Source organism: Larus michahellis, chromosome 10 (genome assembly GCF_964199755.1).
Source record: "Larus michahellis chromosome 10, bLarMic1.1, whole genome shotgun sequence".
NCBI classification, from domain to species: domain Eukaryota; kingdom Metazoa; phylum Chordata; class Aves; order Charadriiformes; family Laridae; genus Larus; species Larus michahellis.
In genome coordinates, this window is record NC_133905.1 from 7,268,433 (window position 1) to 7,287,434 (window position 19,002).

The following is a 19,002-nucleotide window of genomic DNA, read 5'->3' on the forward strand; positions in this document are numbered from 1 at the left end:
CCAAAACCACTCCACTCAGCTTACCCGAGGTAGGTTCTCTGGGCAGGGAGGGACAGATACCAGACACCGTCTTCCAGGAGAGCACCTGGAACAAACGGTTTAGTTTCTACCTTCACTGCTCATCTCATTCCATTGAGAAGATTAGCAGATATTCCAAGAAACTCTCTTTTCATTTGAAAATGAAGATGGAGTACAATAGTTTGAGCCACAAAAATGTGGTGTGGGTTTAAAGATGATGATCAGAAGCTTCTTGAAAATTGTTTAATGAAGAGTAATTTATTAGAGTTGGACTACTGTGGAATTATTTAGCAGTCACCAAGATATTTAGTGATAACTAATTTTTAATTTAAATTGCTATAAATTTCTATTCTTAAATCTGAAATACTCTAACATACAATACTGCATTTTCAGTAGTATGATTATTTAGATAGTAAACATTTATCATCATACAAAACTGGCATTATACACATCTAGTATGGATAAGCAGGAATAATGCCTAAGCTACGTAGCAATAACGAAATTTACAATTTCTAGATATAAATGGGAACTCATATCGAATTATGCCAGCTTTTTACATTGACAGTATACAGCATGAAAGACAAAATTAGACTCTTTATTTAATTTCTACTACGACTTCAAAACTGCAATTTCAGAAGTGCTTGATAAAGAATGTCTTTTTTTGAAAATTGATTTGCACTAACCTTCTGACAGTCTTTCTAATTGAATTAGTTTAAAGGGTGCCTAACACATGCAGTGGCATGTACTATCCCTGCTTCTATTCCTAATAAAATCCCCTTGCCGGGGTGCTGATGTATTTCAGTGGCTTTTCCTTCAGAAGTATTTTCAATAAAACAATAAATATATGCCAGAGATTATACAGCCAAGGGTGGGGGGTTTTGTTTATTTTGTTTTTTTATTTTTTATTCTTTTTTTAAAAGCCTAGTTGAAGGAAGACCCTCCAAAAAAAAAAAAAAAAAAAAAAAAGAGAAGTCTATTTTCTCGTACTTAATGACAAACGATGGCCCTGCCATGCGTAGGCTTTTGAGTCCAGCTTTGGATCTGCTTCTGCTCAAAAGACAGCTGAATGGCTTCAAACATTACCTTTGTCTTTAACCTGACGGTACACGAAATGGAGAGGCTTGAATGTGTCAAGTCTTCCTGCTAAGTATTCAAAGCTCTTTGCTAAATCTTCCTGGTGACTTCAATTCTCTTCAACTGAGTTCAAATACCTTTAAATAAGCGATTTCCTAATAACAACTTTCAGACTTGCTGCTCTCACAGAAGGGCAAGTTACCTTTTTTTATAGTAAAAAGCATACAGCAATTTCCATAAGATGAAGCCTTGACAACGTAGGTTTCATTAATAGACTATTGTAATGCATATTAAAACCAAATAAACTACTAATATGCGATTTCTTCAACTACCTTATTAAATACAAACCATTCCTTTACAAAATATTCAACATGCTAGTGCAAAGGGCATGCTGTTTTGCAGTGCCAAGCAACGCATACTTACTCAGATCAAGTTTATTTATTACTGATCTTCTAGTATAAAAAAAAGTTAGGCCCAAAGCTTTAATTGAATGATTAAAGTTTAATCTCTTACCAGCTATGATTAAGTGGAATCCCTTTAACTGTAATCTGAACATCTTTTTGCCATTTCTGCCCAGAAGCTACAGCTTCAAGAGACACAGTATAGAGAGAATTCTGTTGCGCATTATAATTTTACCAAGAACATCAAGCATAACATCAAGCATAATACATTTTTCATGTTTAGCCCAGTGAACAAGCTTTTCTCCCAAGACTGAAAAGTTCGCCTTTAACAAAAGCAACCCAGGGCAAAAAGATTATGAGAAATATTTCGGCATTACCAATGGACTTCAAAGCAATCTAATTAGGTAGCCCCATGCAATGTTTTGTGAGAAAACTAGCAAACTAATAAACAGATTGTCATTGGAATGAAGGTGAAAAATACGTGTTAGCAGAGAAGTACTAGATTTTTTCTCTGCCATCTCCACATCCTATAAATCCCTGTCGATATCTCATTGGGCTGACAGACTGTCTACTAAAATGCTTTTGGTTTTCTTTTTTTAAGAATTTATAACATTTGGAATACTATTTTAACTTAAGAATAACCTGCCCTATTTCAGGCTTGGAGCTACAATGAGGGGCATTCAAGTTTAAGCACCACCTTCCAAAAGTGAAGGATTCAACACCCATTAGATGCAGAGTATCAACTTTACAACAAAGTTACTTTTTATTACATTTATGACGAAATAAAGAAAGATTCATTGATAAAACACAAGATATTAGTTATCCTCACTTAAAACTTGAGGAACATATTATTACTTAAATTCTGTTTGTAGATTAACTAATTTGATGACAGGTAGTAGTTTACAACACCACCAAAACACCTTCAGGAAAGTAAACCTAATACGTTTCCCACAATTACAGCTTATATTAACTGCTTTGTTTCACTTAGAAAAAAAACATCCATAACTTCAGTATTTCCATCTTACCCAAGCAATACTGGTATAACAATGGAACACTAATCCTAAAACGGCTAAGCGCATGCAGTAAATACACTGGAAAAGATGATCAGTTGAGAAACCAGAAAATCCTTCCAAGCACTGTTTCTGTACCAACATCCAGAAATAACAAAGAACTCTTCCATATAAGGGGACAAAAACCACTGGCTCTTGTGGAAAGACCTTTCTTTTTTTCTTTTTTGGATTCATACTACATGTTTAAAACCCCCATAGTATATGCAAAATATAAAGGAAATAGTTGTGAAATCATTACATACAGCTATATTCCAGTCTTGTTAAACATCCTTCTCCTCTTCAGTAAAGGAACAAGGTGCATAACATTACTATTGTCCTTGACCAAAGCATGGCACATCTTGACCGACATGTCAATAATATTTTTCCATACTATCTAAAACTGAGGAAGCAACTCCAAACTCACCAGTCCTCATCTGTGAACAAGGAATTAAAAATTACCATTTGATTGCAATATCACACTGGCTGTATGTAAAGTATTTAAGACAACATGATAGAAGAAAAGCATTATAGAAACTAACAAAAGGAAAAATTACTCCATTCAGCTATTCAACTTACACATACAAAAAGATGCGGTATCAACACATGCGCTGAACTTTACCCACTACTGCTTCATTTTGACTTCCTTTCTCAACAATTCATTTTACTGATGTCCAAAAAAAAACACCCACTGCAAATGGACATGTTTTTAAAATGATGTAATGATTTGACTTCCTGTACTGTAGTGCTCTGACAAAGTGGCTGTTGCAAATATAGTTTGTTTTGAGCCACACAGTTTTAACAAAAATTTGATGATGGAAACACAGCATTAATTCCTTCCCCCTCTCCTCCACCCTTTTTTTTTTTCCTCCTTCCCCCAGCTTTCAAAGGAACCTGTCCAAGTTATTTAAAACTATGTACTTGTTATCAATTCATAGCAACCCTTTCTAATACTGCTGTGGGCTAGTTACTGTATAAAGCCCTTACACAGCATTGTGTCGTTTCATTTACTAAATGGTATGCTACCATTTGAAAACTTTATCCTTAAACCAAGAGCTTCAGAAAAACAGCTGTGGAATAGCAATTATATAAACAAGTACAAAAAATTAAAAATAATTTAAAAGTAGAATAGTATGCTGCATTTAATACAGTAAAGAAAGTTCCTTTACTATCTCATTTCTAAGACAATATACCAGAAAGACAACAGAAAATGTTGGGTTTATATCCACTGAAAATATGAAAGATAATTCTTGATTTTAAGCATAACATCCAGTCCTCATTTTATTCCCCAAGTCTCAGTAAAAGAATAAAAAGATTTTCCCAGGAAATAGATTAGGTAGGCATGACATTTTTCCACTTCACTGTTGTATGCGTTTATAAGCTTTCCTTTTGTAGCATTTATGAATTCAAACAGCGCTAGGGTTAAGCTGGAGCAAAGCAATTTGGCATGCTTGCATCTGCTTTTATCAGGGAAAGTAAAAGCAACCCATGAGGTCTGGAGTGACCTTAAAGCACAAGTATTTATTTGGAGATTCTAAGGGCTTACCAATTGTGTTTGGTAAGAGGGAACCTAAATTCGATCGCACTCACACACAATGTCACCTTAACTCAAGCAATCACCTTTCAGTTCTTCTGGTGTGTCAATAATATAATTGGTATGCTATTACTATAAATATTTGTTCTTTAAAGAAGAGGATGTATTAATCATACATTCCAATTCTACCATGCTGCTTTCTACAGGACAGAGTCAGGTTTCTAAAGTCAACTACTTCCAAATTCAGATAATTTATTTAAAAAAAAAAATTAGGTCTAGCTGTTAAATGCAATCATATTTTCAAAGTATATATATAACCCAGTGATGCTTTCCATAAACAATTGTCCCATAAAAACATTAAAATCAATCATCTCGCATGCAAACAACTACTACAAAAGTCTCAGATATATCAAAGGAGGTAGTTTGGAAAGCAGTCTTTGCTGCTTTCACCAAGTAAGCTATTTCTAAATTAATCTGCTGAAATACAAATGCACTCAGAGAACACACTTCTTCCTCTAGGAACTGGACACTAACTACTGTGTCCAGTTGGCTGTCTCAGGATGCCAGTTCTTTTACAGAATTCAGAAGGATGACTGCTTGATGCCTACATGCTGTCAAGTCTACTCTTTCCATTCTGTCTACATGATCAATTCCTTTCTTGGGTCAGATATACAGATTTTTCATAGTTCTGGTTGTTGAAAAATATTTCTGATTTTGCTCTGTCTCTAATCTGTTATTTGAGACTACCGATTCACACATACAAACATACACTTCATAAAAAGAAAATGACCACTGGCGCCCAACAGGCAGAAGAACTGATGTAACAACTCCTCCACTACCAAACTGAACACAGAATTGCAGAAAGACAGACACTTGCATTCCTTTCTTCTCAAGGTTGCCTTCAGAGCTCCTGGTTTCTCCTCAGAGAATCAAGAATTCAAGCCACACGTTCTCACAAAAAGACAAATTGATCCAGTTCACCAGGTCTGCTCAGGGCTCAAAAGGAAAGCAATCGGGCTCTCACAGAGACAGAGATCAACACATACAATTCCATTACAGCCAAGTGTAAGATTCTACAATCAAGATTCTTCATTGCTGTTTTTTGCTCACCCAGCCTGTTTGCTTAACATCCTGCTAACATACTAAAGGCATATCTACACCGCCTTTTCAATCCAAAGAAAAGACACATGATTCTTTTAATTTGACATCAAACCCAGATCAGTAGCTTATGCTAAGGGGCACATCAAAGTCGCTTGAGATCAGCGCTGAAGGGGCAAGAGTGGCTTCAGGATATTTGGATCACAGGTCACCTATGGCATTCAAAACCACAGATACCATGACAACTATAGTTAAACAGAAAATTAAGCAGGTACAAACAGCTGTAAACCTACAAATTGCTGCTGCCACTTATAAAAGTACACTTTCTTGCTTCTCTTAAAAGTTTTCCTTTGAAAATACTTTTATTCACTGCAAATATTTGCTCCACTCTTTTTCCAATTCATCTACCTATACCCAGCTTAACTGTGCATATAAATATATAAAATCAATTTACCATGTCATAAAATGAGAACATGGTCAAGAAAAAGAAAATCAAGCTCATACCACAGCACAGCATACATTTGTTTCTTCTATACTATACAAATCTGTTGTTTAACAAGTGTTTAAACAGTTGATCCTAGTGATTTACAGTTTATGACAACAAATTCATAACAATTTAAATTTCACCGCATAATGTGACTATCTTGAATTTCTAAATCTTCCTTTTATGTTGCAGGCTGCTTTCAGTATCACAGTTCCACTTTCTGAAACTGACACCAGAAAATCTCAAAATGAAAAAAAGTTGTGAAAAAAAAAAATATGAGATTACAGGATATTTGAATCTGACCAAAAAAGCTTATTGATGAAAATGGGTCTCTGTCAAAGCGTACTGATGTATTATCCAATCTCTTTTTAGTAAAAAATTATTTCTACTTTAACTATTAATTGATGAACAGTTAAGTTACACATTTGTGAGTAAATACAGAATGCTGAATTATCTTCAAAGGAAGGACTAAAGTTACTGAGATACTTCATACACAGACAATTATTATGCTCTCTACCTAAATTTTAGGTATTTATCCACCTAAAACACAGTGAAAAATCCACATCTATGAAGTATTATGTATGTTAATTTCCTTCTTTCTGTAGAAATGCTTGATGCATACTACTGCATAAGCAAGCCTCATGGAAATTCAGAAGAACCATTAAAAAAAAAAACACCACTTTTTTTTTTTCCTCCACCTGACATTATTCAGCTGGGGACCAGCAGCAGTACCAGTGCATTTATTTTTAAATACACTAGCATTAAACTTTGCAAACGTAACTACACCATAATAACTTAACCACTGTGAACAAAGCATAAGTCAGCAGTCGTTCTCTAAGATTTGGTGACCCTCAGCACATCAACTTTCTTTACATTTTCCCTCTAACTATCACTCAGCATTTTTGTATGATAGGGAAGCCAGGTGGCTGAAGAAATTGTCCTGTCAGCTTTATCTTTAATCTATGCACTTAGATCTGTGAATATAACGGCAAAGTGTGTAAGGTAATGTTTGTCAACGCAATGCAATAAGCACACTTTCTTTTAGAGTATATTCTTTCTGTACTTCAAGGCTACGAAGGGATTATACATAAATATATAAAAGTAATGACCTGCTGCCTACCAGCAAAAAGAGAACGTTTGGCCTATATACTAATAATCATGTTTACATTGTTCAGCTACTACTATATAAAAAAGTTTGTACTAATAAGATGCTGCTTTTCTCTACTGCTTTAATGACACCACAGTTTAGTCATTAATGCTGAAGTCATCCATCAGTCACGTAGATAGAAAGGGGAGCCAAGGCTAAAGTGATATTGGCCAGATTTCCTCTGAAGTTGCAGGGGAACTGCCCTGCATGTCTGTCAGCAAGGTAACTCAACACAGCCAAAAGACACATTGTAAAAACCAAAGTTTGATCTGGATGATAACTAACAAACAAGTCGAACTAATTACCAAAGCAAGTGGACACTCATCCCACTGAGTTTCGTCAAATGAAGACAAGCTTTCCAGCAGATACAGTTTAGCCTAACACAAGTTATTTGCCTCCATCAAGAGAAATGAGTGACATTTACATTCCTGACACAAGAGATCAAACTAAACACTTCAACGATATCTTCTGGTCCTTACTACTATGAATCTATACATCTCTCTAGTACCACTACGTACAATTTTAATCTTATTTTAGCTCAATAAGAAACACAAATTTGTCCAAAACCAAATTCTTATGAGTCTTTCCTTCAGTTTTCCTGGAAGAAAAGTATCAAATGAGGGAGGAATTACCTCTTGTCTTCACCTCATTACTGCTCCACTGAGGAAAAAAAAAAATATTTCTACCCTCTCATCCACAGAAAAACTGATGCATGTTTCAGAGTCTTTTACTGAAAAAACCCCACCCATACAAAATACATATTAGCCTTTATATGTTGTAGAGTTCATTACAGAAGCAGCAGCCTTCTGCTGACTTTTTAAAAAAATTACTGTTCACTTACACTTTACTTCAGAGCTTGTTTGGGATATTCTTGTTACTCCTGTGACATTGCCATTGACTCATTCTGGTCAGAAGTCATAGCTTTTATTTCCTTTGAGCAAACCAATGATTTTGCCAACAAACTGCACTCTGGGAAGTTCATTATACTCTCTGTCTTTGAGATCACCACAACTCATTCTGATTCTTTGTTAGCTCTCGACTACGATATTGAGCACAGGTGCTGTCTATAAAGACCAGGTGAACAGAACTCAGCTGAACATCTTTATCTAATTTTTCAAATGTAGAACATTATGTCCCATTTCATTTTTATGAGACTTATTTCAAACTTCCCACACAGGTGTTGGGTACAAGATGATATTTTTCTTCAGTTTTTATTTTATAGCTCTCTAAGCGATCCACAGAACTCATCAGCTGAATTGTCATCAGTCGTTGTTGAGCTTTACAACAGTCATATTGATTGGTATCTCCCAAATGCATATTGTAATCATTTTACCACTGATAGGGTTATAGGCAGACACACACTTCAACATTCCCCTTAGATATGATAAATGCAATCCGCGTTTTCTCAGATCTCATGCAATTCACCACATATCCATCTATCACCAGAGAATGACCCTTTCTGTTCCACTGAAGCTGTAAAGCCCAAAGATACAAATATCTTCCTAATTCATACATATGCCCCACATTACACAGTCCTGGTTTTGATTATTTTATGGTGGTTCAGCTCATCATTTCCTTGATAGAAATATCAGCTGGTGTATTCCTTTTGAATAATTTTGTACAACATCACTTTGAATAAAACATTATTAACAGGCTTCTCCCCCAGCGTAATCCATCTCATTCTTAAATACCAGAGGTATTTTTGACACGTGCCACATATGGATCATTTCGCTTGTGGATGCCACAATCATTCTTATAAAAAAACAGAAAACAGCTTCTGGTTGTTACAAGCTAAAGTAAAGACTTGATCTGTCTACTTTTAACAGCATGTTCTCTCCAATGTCTCACTATCACCCGCAAATAACCATCAGTTAACACTTGTCTAGTTTCTAAATACCCCTGTAAACCCACCACCAAACAGACTGTTACTGCCATGACAGAGAAAGCCTGTGTTTTAGCCACATACGGACATTTTAAGACACGCAGACATGGTTAAGTTGCTGTGTGTTTATGGAAGCAATAGTAAAACCTATCATCAGCATAATGTTTTAAAGAAAACGGTCACAAGACAATTCCACAAGTACTATAACTAAATACAAATCACATCCAGTGTCTGTAAACATTACATCCAGTAGCCACAGTACTTCCTACAGCTGGCTTTCAGAGATGGCTGATTCAAACAAAATTAATTCTCTTTAAACAGCAAAAGAAAAAATCCATAATCTTGCCAATATAGCAAGATTACTTTTCACTATTCAGTTTTGCAGTTAACTTATTTTTAAATATCAGCCAAGTGCACATCTACTTGGATGCAAGTTGATGTGAATTAGAACAGGTAATTCACTGCAGCATTTAAAAAAATATCAAATCTATAAGGATATACACCTTTTCTTTAAGAAGTCACAATCTTGCTAGCTTACTATCTAATGTGCACATTCTTGTTGCAGTTACCAAAATTAGGGGTACTGTGGAACTACACATTTTTGTATGCATTAGGGAGAACGATGCCTTAGTCCAGAAGACTAGAACAAAGCAGAAAGTTTTATTATGAAAAAAAAACCAAATACTGTGACTATGTGTGAATTGCCTCAATACTATAATACCTGTAATGATTTTTTAAAAAAGTCTTAAGTATTTCAAATCATAACTATTACACCTCAGTTCAACACATTTTAAAATTTAACCCATAATCATTATCCCCAAAGATTCAACTTCATCAATTGTTACTACTACTATTTTTGTATTTGAGAGCTGTAAAGTAGTTCTAAAATATACAAGTTTATTAACAATGCAAAGTTTTATATATTTTACCTTCAGTGTTCATACAGGAAAAAAGGACAGTCAAAAACATCAGTCAGTACTTTAAAGAAAAGACTAAAAATCTTCTAATTTAGGACCAACAAACATTTTTAGAAATATATTAAGTGGCTACAACAGATAAAAGCAAGGATCAATGAAACAATTATTTCTCAAATTTTACTCAGATAAGAGTTAAATGTTGTATTATTTTAAATCGAAATATTTGGTTAAATGGAATTTCCATCAAAGCTTAATAACCAAATTCAAGCGAACACAAATCGAAGTGTTATGTACTTTCTGTAGTTCCTATAATGGCTAATTCAATAACTCTAAATGGAATGTTACTGCTGATTATTCTAAGGTAGATAAGACAATTTGACAGTTACTATACTTTGAAATTTTATTCTAGTAAAGCCATTTTAAAAACTAAGACATATCATGAAAGGAAGAAGGTTTTCTAGCCCATGTTTGACATGGGAAAAACCTCTAATCAACATTTATTAAGCATTATGTTTTGTGCTTCTTTTGCTAGTACCCTCAAAACGACAAGGAAAAAAAAAAAATCGGTCATTGCAAGAATAAAGCAGTTAAGTCAGCCACATACAAACTTCAAAGAGCAACCTGCACAAACTCAGTGCCCTAACACTGCTCTCGTCACAACTTCAAAGAGCTCTGTGTTGAGATTATGGCAAGACTTGGCCTAATGTACAAAAAAATCTAGCTGCCCTATTTGGGGAAAATATAATAAAATCTTCATAAAAGTTTGAGCATTTTAAATGCTAAGAAAGTGCTCAGAATGAGAACAGAAGAGACCATCATTGCCCCACTGAACTACTAAACTGTTATTAGCATTGTATCTTAAATATACAATTGAAAGCTTTTAATCTTTTCGGATAAGGTAATTGCAAGCCATCTTTGGAAATTAACTTTCCACGCAATCTAAAGGCTTACATCTAGTGCCTGGGCATTATTTCTTTTATTTTCTTTTAACCCCCAGCCTTTCAATTATTAAGTGTGGTATACATTTGTATCTCTGGAAATACATTTTTTTATTCTCCATTTTACTAGCATTTCATTTCACTCTGTTACTGGGGGTGTGAGCAGGTTGCTGACTATGCTGATAGAGAGCAGGGAGAGCATTTCATTCAGATAATAGAAATCTGCAAGCAGCTCAGTGTGACAGATGAGCTATGTGAGCTAAAGCAACTTGTTCCGCTTGTCAGCCTCCAAGAGTCTACAGCAGCAAGATACAATTGCGATGACACAATGATCAACAGAACTGGGTCAAACATACGGTCACTTTAAAACAGAACGTCAACCATTCTTTCTACTTGAGGAATTTGATTCGGTGACACTAAAAGCTGTTAGATACCATTAGCTTTATACCTAGGTTCAAAATGAAACTGTTACTTTGACAGTATTTGAAGAATCCTCTTGTGAGCCCTACATTGCCATTAAAGTTTATAGGAATCACAAATTGTCAAATAATGTCACTGTTGCCCATTGGGATTGGGTACTTTATGACCAGAACACTTTATTGTGTTGCACCAGGGGATCTGTGCCTTTGGAGTAATATTTCCATTATGACCTTTGTGGATTAAATGGATTAAAATCTTCACGGAATTTTGAAGAAGAAAGATTATACAGATATATAAATTTTTTTAATTGCAGAAATAAAAATAAGAGATACCTTAACTCATGGCTAGACCTATTATTTTGTTTAAATCATCATCTCATACAGAAATTAAGTTTTTATTTTACTTTAGTGGAATAAAAGAATTACTAATTGAATGATAGTAGACATTTAGAGAGAACTAAAAAGTAGTATTTAATAATCTATTCCAATTATTTCCCTGTATTTTGGAAGATTCACTTCCATTATATTGTGTTGATGAACTACCTTATGCAATACTACTAATGTGCGCAGTTCAAAGTTTAAATAACTGTGGTATACAGATCACGTATCGTGGTTTTGGCTGGAATGGAGTTGACTTCCTTACTAGCAACTGGTATAGTGCTGGTTTAGTTTTGGGATGGGAATACTGTTGCTAACACACTAATGGTTTTGGTTGTTACTAAGCAGTCAAGGACAGTTCTGCTCCTCATACCACTCCGCCAGTGAGTAGGCCAGTAACGCACAAATTGTTGGGAAGAGACACAGGTGGGACAGGTGACCCCAACTGACCAAAGGGATATTCCATACCATGTGTCATGCTTAGCACATAAAGCTGGAGGATGGAGGAGGTAGGGGGAGACATCCAGAATTATGGTGTTTTGTCTTCCCAAGTACCCATAACGCATGATGGAGCCCTGTTTTCCTGGCTCAACACCTGCCTGCTGATGGGAAGTGGTGAACAGATTCCTTGGTTTGCTTTGCTTGCGTTCAGGGTTTTTGCTTTACTTACTAAACTGTCTTTATTTCAACCCATGAGTTTTCTCACTTTTACTCTTCCGATCATCTTCCCCATCCCACTGTGGGGGGAGTGAGAGAGTGGCTGCGTGGTCTAGATTGCTGGCTGGGGTTAAACCACGACATCATGCTACATGGTGGATCTATTTGAAAAAGCAGATATTGAGATGAAGATAGTTCTGATCTTATTCTGACATTCCATCATCAGAATCTTTATTAAATGACATACAAAACTATTTTCTTTAACAGAATTACACTATGTATATGTTTCAGCACAGGTAACTTTTGTCCAAAAGCACTATAAATACAGAAGGAAAGAGCAGAAGTCCAAGACGTCCAGAAGTAATTTCCTTCTCAATATTTCACCAATTTGCATTGGCAGTCTGAATCAAGCTCAAATCATGTACTCTGGCCAAGCTCAAATTCACAGCCTATTAGATTCCACAGTTGAATTTAGAGGTATTTCAATACACCATATTCAGAACATTTTATATATTTCAGGTTTTGATGTATATATTTTTCTGGTTTGTTTACATTACATAACGCCCTTTCTCATTCAACATAAACTTTTCAGGAAAAATATTTGCAAGAAAAACTTCTCATAGAGCTGTTCAGCTAAGATGATTCATATATTTGTGCAGTTAAAAACATATAATTCTTAAAAATAATTGCTGTTTACTTGCTTTGATTTTTAAATTTCTTTGATCTCATTCATTAATATTCATTAGTCTTCTGATGTTGGACTAATGAGAATCTTACGCGTTTATGAGAAGCTATTTAAACAATGATCAAGTTTTTTTCCGATTTATGTTTTTCATCAACACTGACAATACTTTATTCTTTGTATTCTCCAGCTTTTTATTCAAACTTCCTGAAGACACAGCCAACATACTCCAAAACAAAGTTGAACTCAACAAATGCATGACTAAAATCAGTCAATTACAAACACAGAACCCTAAATGGGTAACAGCATAAACACATAATATATATGGACAGAATGAATACTGCTCATACTCAGCATCATTTACTTCCATGTTTTACATACATTATTTATGTTTATGATGGAACACCTCTAAAGCAAAAAAGAAAATATACAGCCACACCTTCTCAGCTTCAAGAATTTACAGGCACAAAAGCAGCAGTGTTGTTGCCAGAAAACAATACCAGCCACCGATATTTCACATCATAGTTACACACACAACAACATGCACTAACACCTAGTCAGTTGTATTCTTTGCATTTAAGAAAACAATAGTTGTTTTCATATCTAGTTTCCACTGTTTGCAGTACTTATTCACAAGATGTTGAAAGTAAGTGTCCCAGCACATGCTGCACCACATACCTGCAGTACATACACTGCATAAATCAGAAGCACCCAGGGGAATCAATGTAAGCTTGCAAGCTGAGACAATCCACCAGAACATGCCAACAAACAGTTTCAGGTTAAACATCCACCTGCTCGTTAAACATTATTCTACACTGTTAAGAGATTTGCTAGTTCCCCGTTCAAAATACTGATTAACACTGTAAGTAACTTCGGCAAAGCAGTCCTATCCTACTAACATCTAGTGCGTAAGCAAAGATAATTAAAATATGCAATAACTCTCAAAGAAATATTGTGACTTCAGAAGTAAGCATTTACAAAGTCAGCTCCAGTAACTCTTACTTCTCCAAGCAACTGCAAAAGTCTTTTCCTGAAACATTGTATTGATTAAACTTGGCATAAACCCCCATGCTAATCAAGTCAATGCCACACGTCCACATTTGCTTCACTGGCATCTGGATTTATTCTCAACTGATCTAGACAAGTTGACTACTGTGTCTATTATAGTTCTTACATTCTGGTCTTTCACTGGCATTTCCAACATAAAGATCAAATACAATATACCAACTTTAAAAAAAAAAAAGTTATTTTGAGGTAAAGCCACACCAATTTGAAACCATCCATTACAGCATTCTATCTAGGAATTAACTCTTATACCACAAGAGGAATATCCATTATAAGCTTCCTAATGACAATACAATAAATGTTCAAAAGCAGGAAAGTATGTAATTATACAGTGCCCACTACAGCATATAGCTACCAGAACATTTGACTACACACCCATATAGCAATTTCCACACACAGAGAAAGACATCGCTGTAGTCTCAGTATTAAATAATAATTAAGAAGTTCAAAGGAAAAGTTAAAAGTTCAAAGTATCCCTATTTTTAGGACTCCCAGTGTATCTCACAGGACACTTGGTACCTAATAGCACTGGAATCCACCAACAAACCCAAACATTTCAATAGAGTTATTTTACATATATGAAAAGTTTAAAGATCGTCACTGGTACCAAATGTTTGATTATCTGTAAAGCTATGCATATTAATATGAATTTGGTTCTACATTACAGTACAATTCTGGAAAAAAAAAATAAGGAAATCATTTTAGAAGCTTTAAGTAGTGTCCAAGCTATTTATATAAGCCAGATGCTGTGGATAATCATCCATATTTTTTTATTCTGATTCTGTGCAACATCAGGCCTTAAAGGTCACTCTAAAAGGTAAGTATTATTAACCTTCCTCTCAAGAACAACATTTTCTCATTCTACCTTTTCTCCCTTTCTATTCCTCTCTTTTCACCTGAACCAACATAAGTCTACATTTAGATACTGATACTTGGTCTTTAATTCTGATACTCAAACTCACTGCTTGGAGATGTACCATTATAGCATACCTCATATTGAGATTTTATCCCAGCTAATCAAGTCTTTTAAAAAGAAGTCACACATCAGAATTAACATGATATGGAGAATGTTAATGTCACAATACTAGAAGGTAATTTTTTTCCTGATACCTCTGAAAGTTAAAAACAGGATAAATCTTTATTTAATAGAAATTGTTCCAAGTAAATAAAATACATACAATAGTTTTCTATGGTTTATGTTATAAAACACTTATATTCTAAGTGGTACTTCAAATATACTGAAGTTCCCACATTTTTTTTTTTTTTTTTTAAAAATCATACTGTCAAGGCCTAACAGCTACTGCTTTGGTTGTAGCACTGGGAAGGGTACAAAACACTAGAGCTATTTAATGGACTAGAATTCAAATGGCAAAACTGAAGAAAAGCTGACAGAAAAATCTCTTTCATTGAAGACACTTAGGTAAAGAGAAAAGACAGTACCTGCTGCTAAAAATAATGAATCGGTGGAGGGAAGCTTACAAATTATACTAATTAGTAAGAAGCAGGCAAGAAAAATAAGAGCCTCAAAGCAGCAGCAGCATCTTGGCAAGACTCCCACAGCAAATGCACTACCAGTCTAGGCCTCACCATCCTTCTGTGTCTTTCTAATTACATGTACCCAGTGGTCAACTGTTTGCCATATGAAATTAAGAGTCCACCAGCCTGGCCAAATACCCAATTTATTAAAGCAATTTTTTAAACTAAGAAGAAATCCAGGTGACCAATCTGTTGCTACCAGTACCCAAGGCTTGGTTACATCCACACAAACTGAAGCAACTGCAGATTAAATATATACTAAATTAATCTTTGGCAAGGAAGATTAGTGCTCTACTTGGAAAGACATCTATTACTTACTATTGAAAGAGCCGCAACTTCCTAGATGAGATTCATATTCTTTTACCCATAAAAAGAGACTCAGAACAATTTTCTAACATTTCGTATAACTGCAAACTACATCCATCCTTTCCATAAAATGTGCACTAAAACATACAGAGTTTTGTTAAGTTGTGCTATTATATTCATTCAATAAGCATGTTCTGCCTCATTCAGATTTCACTTCCTAAAGTCAGAAGAGAAAGAACATCAGAATACTTTCGACAGAAAAAATCTGATTTGGTTAAACAGCTCAGGACTTTCCAAGTGAATGTAAACTTTGCAAAAAGTACTCATGTTTAAGTGAAAAATCATCATTATTACTGTTTTTAAAATCTCTTTATCACTAGGAGTTATCATTTTAAAAGTCAACAAAAATATTTCTACCATTCTACAGACAGAACTATAATGTAAGGGGATTTATGTAACACCCTTTGAAGGACAAAAGTTAGGCACCTCACAGATGCAGTTTCTTTTGTATTTAATAGAAGCCCACTTCTTTACTAATCGTCATTGGTTCTGTGACTGAAAACTGCAATTAGTTATGTTTCGCTGACACACACATGAATCCTTTTGTGGTTATACTATTCAACCTGAACATTAATAAGCAGGACCGTTAAAAATTCTAAGAGATTGCACCACCACCCCTATTTTATTAAACTATTTGTGGCAAAAGACTGTTAAATACTGTGTATCCTTTAAATACATTATTCTAGCTAGGAAAGTCTTAGTCTGCCACATGAATTAAGCAGGCCAAGAAACCAAAAACCAAATAAGACTACTTTAATTTTGTTTTATGTTTAATTTGTGCAAACAGTACTTAATTTTTAAGATCACATAAAACATGAAAAAATAAAATGCATTACTAATACTGTTTTATTTTCAAATGGACCTCATAGTTACAAATGAGCTTCACTAGAGAAATAAAACTGACAGCAAAAAGACAACACAGGAAAACAATTTTCATTAGTTCAAATGAAACCAACAAGGGCTACCAGCAGTAAAAACCTAACTTCTTTAAATTCCAAAATGAATCTCCTCTCCTGACCTTTATAGAGCTCAAGATGCATACGTACACAGAACAAACAAAATAATTTGAAAGCAAATTCACTGAGTGCGCCTGACCTTTGAAACAGCACAGATAATTTTAATCAGATTTGCACAATGTTAGTCTCTCTCAGTTTCCATGCAGCAACACAAAGATGACAAAACTACTTCAGGAAAAGAAAAAGACAACATTTTACCAAAATAAAAGCATCTTTAAATATTTTTTTGAAATAGCCAACATCCTTAAGGTTCAGGAATGATTCCTCTGAAATTCTACTCCCTGAGTGTCCCACTAAAGCTGCACAATTCAGCTCTAGAGAGAAATGCCTTTTCTGCCAGTTATGCAAGTTTCTGTCAGTTAAGTTGAACAGATGACACCTAAAAGAAAAAAATCTAAGTTACACAAACATTTTAAAAATTCAGTTTTGTAGGAGTGGCCAGTAGTTGCCTCCTTGATCACCTAGCATACAGTAGGCTACTTAAAGCTTCTCAGTTACATTGATTATCTTAGATTTTCAGAGATTAACGAGTTAAAAAAAATAAATCAAGATTTGCAGCATAAATAATCTGACAAGCAGTGATGACTAGTAAAGTTCTCTAGTTACAAAGATCAGAAGTTCTCAGAACTAGACATGAATTAGCCTTAGTTGAAACTAGCTGACAAGACTTCCTTTCTGGAAGGACAGTTGTTACAACAAAAGTTATAAACCATTTATTACTCACCAAAACTGACCATTGCTTGTAACACTTGGAAAAACAGAGAAACTTTATACTTTATGGAAGCTCCAAAACAGCTTACTACAAGTAGTTGTATTACTTATGCCTGATGAAGTGAGGTGAGTTAACATTGAGAGCTGAAAGCCCTGTTTAGATTCAGAATGTGCAACCTTCATCAGACTAGACCTTCCACACTGAGAGTGACAACAGCGTTCTGCCCAAGCTGAAAAACATAGCAAGAGAGTAAAACACAATAACTAAACAAAGACACTTCTAAAATGCTGAAGTTTGGCTTTGGTACTTTTGAGAAAGGAACAACAGCGAGTAGAACAGAGATCCTAATTAATACAGTATTTACCCAAAACTAAACTCCATTTGAGGGATGCAATAGGACAATATAGCTTTGTGAAATACGCTTTGATCTAACAGCACTAGTTCAAATTACTTCTTGTCTAGTTGGTTTTAAAGCTTAACTTCTTCGCATTTACAGGGAGACGTTCAGTTGAACGAACGACTTAAGATATAAGAATGGCCAGAAAGGAAGTACGAAGCAAATACTGTAAACTACATGAATTTGTAAATATACATGGCTCAAAGGAATTTTACAGATTGGCTGTTTCCTTGTAGAACGACCACTACCCTTCCAGTATCTATGAGCACCAAGGTGAGCCAAATGTGTTTCTAAAGACAGAATCTGGTCACCTTATCCACACTCAGATCATTAAGAGCAATCATCATAATATTTGACATAGCCTCTGAGACAATAACCAACAGAATAGAGTTTATGAATTTGAAAACAAGCATTGCTGAGAGCTAACACATGTTAAGGTGGGATCATGAACAAGACAACTTTCCAGAACAGCAATTCACCATTTGTGTATCACTGATTCACTATCTGATTTTGTTCTAGGCCAACCAACCCTTTTTGATTATGACAACAATCACATTCCTCTTCCGCCAGACCATTTTGGTCTTTTCCTCTCTCCTTTGCTCACAGTGGATTTTATCCTAGAGCTTGTGTTTTACCACAGCTATCTGATATCCTCATCTTTTCCTAATAAGGAGTTTAACTTATTCAGCTTATCAGGAAGGTTGAGGAGGGAGCTGATCACTGCGTACAGACACTTACACAGTCTGACAATGTAAAGCGTTCTGACCTTGCAAACAGAGCCATACAGGACCTAGCATTTGGAAATGAACATTAGAGAAACTGAAATTTGAGTAAGGCCCAATTTCCAGACAATGAAAGTAATTAAATTGAGCTGAAAAAGTTATTTATAACTATTGAAGTAACTTATGACTATGTTATTGCATTATGATTTATTAACATGAAATGCAAGTTATCACACTGCTGTAAGGTAAATTCCAGTTTTGTTTTGTTTGGGGTAGAAGAAAGAAGCCTGCATGTACCACTAATTACAACAGTTTCCACTTAGGAAAGCTCCAATCTATGAAATGCTCATCAGAGTATACTAGAAAAGTAGTATTTGTTCAATCACTCACATCATTAAAGGAAAACGAATGTTTCTCTAAAAAGATGTAAAGAGATACAATGCTCTGCTGAACTGCACTTTCAGGAAGAGCTCATTCAGTCAAAATCCGCTCTTTTTTCTTCAATAATTTTTT

The 19,002-nt window shown here is 34.9% G+C and overlaps 1 protein-coding gene across 5 annotated transcripts in view; it reads right to left on the reverse strand.

The window, feature by feature from the left end:
* Positions 1–19,002, reverse strand: part of FHIT (fragile histidine triad diadenosine triphosphatase) — a 608,221-nt gene that overhangs the window by 578,915 nt on the left and 10,304 nt on the right. The window contains exon 1 of one of the 5 annotated variants that reach the window (XM_074603074.1): positions 7,644–7,677. The exons of the other annotated variants lie outside the window; for them this stretch is intronic. The gene's annotated coding sequence lies outside the window, so the exon portion shown is untranslated. Of the gene's footprint in view, positions 1–7,643; positions 7,678–19,002 lie in introns of those variants that run through there. 5 annotated transcript variants of the gene reach the window in all.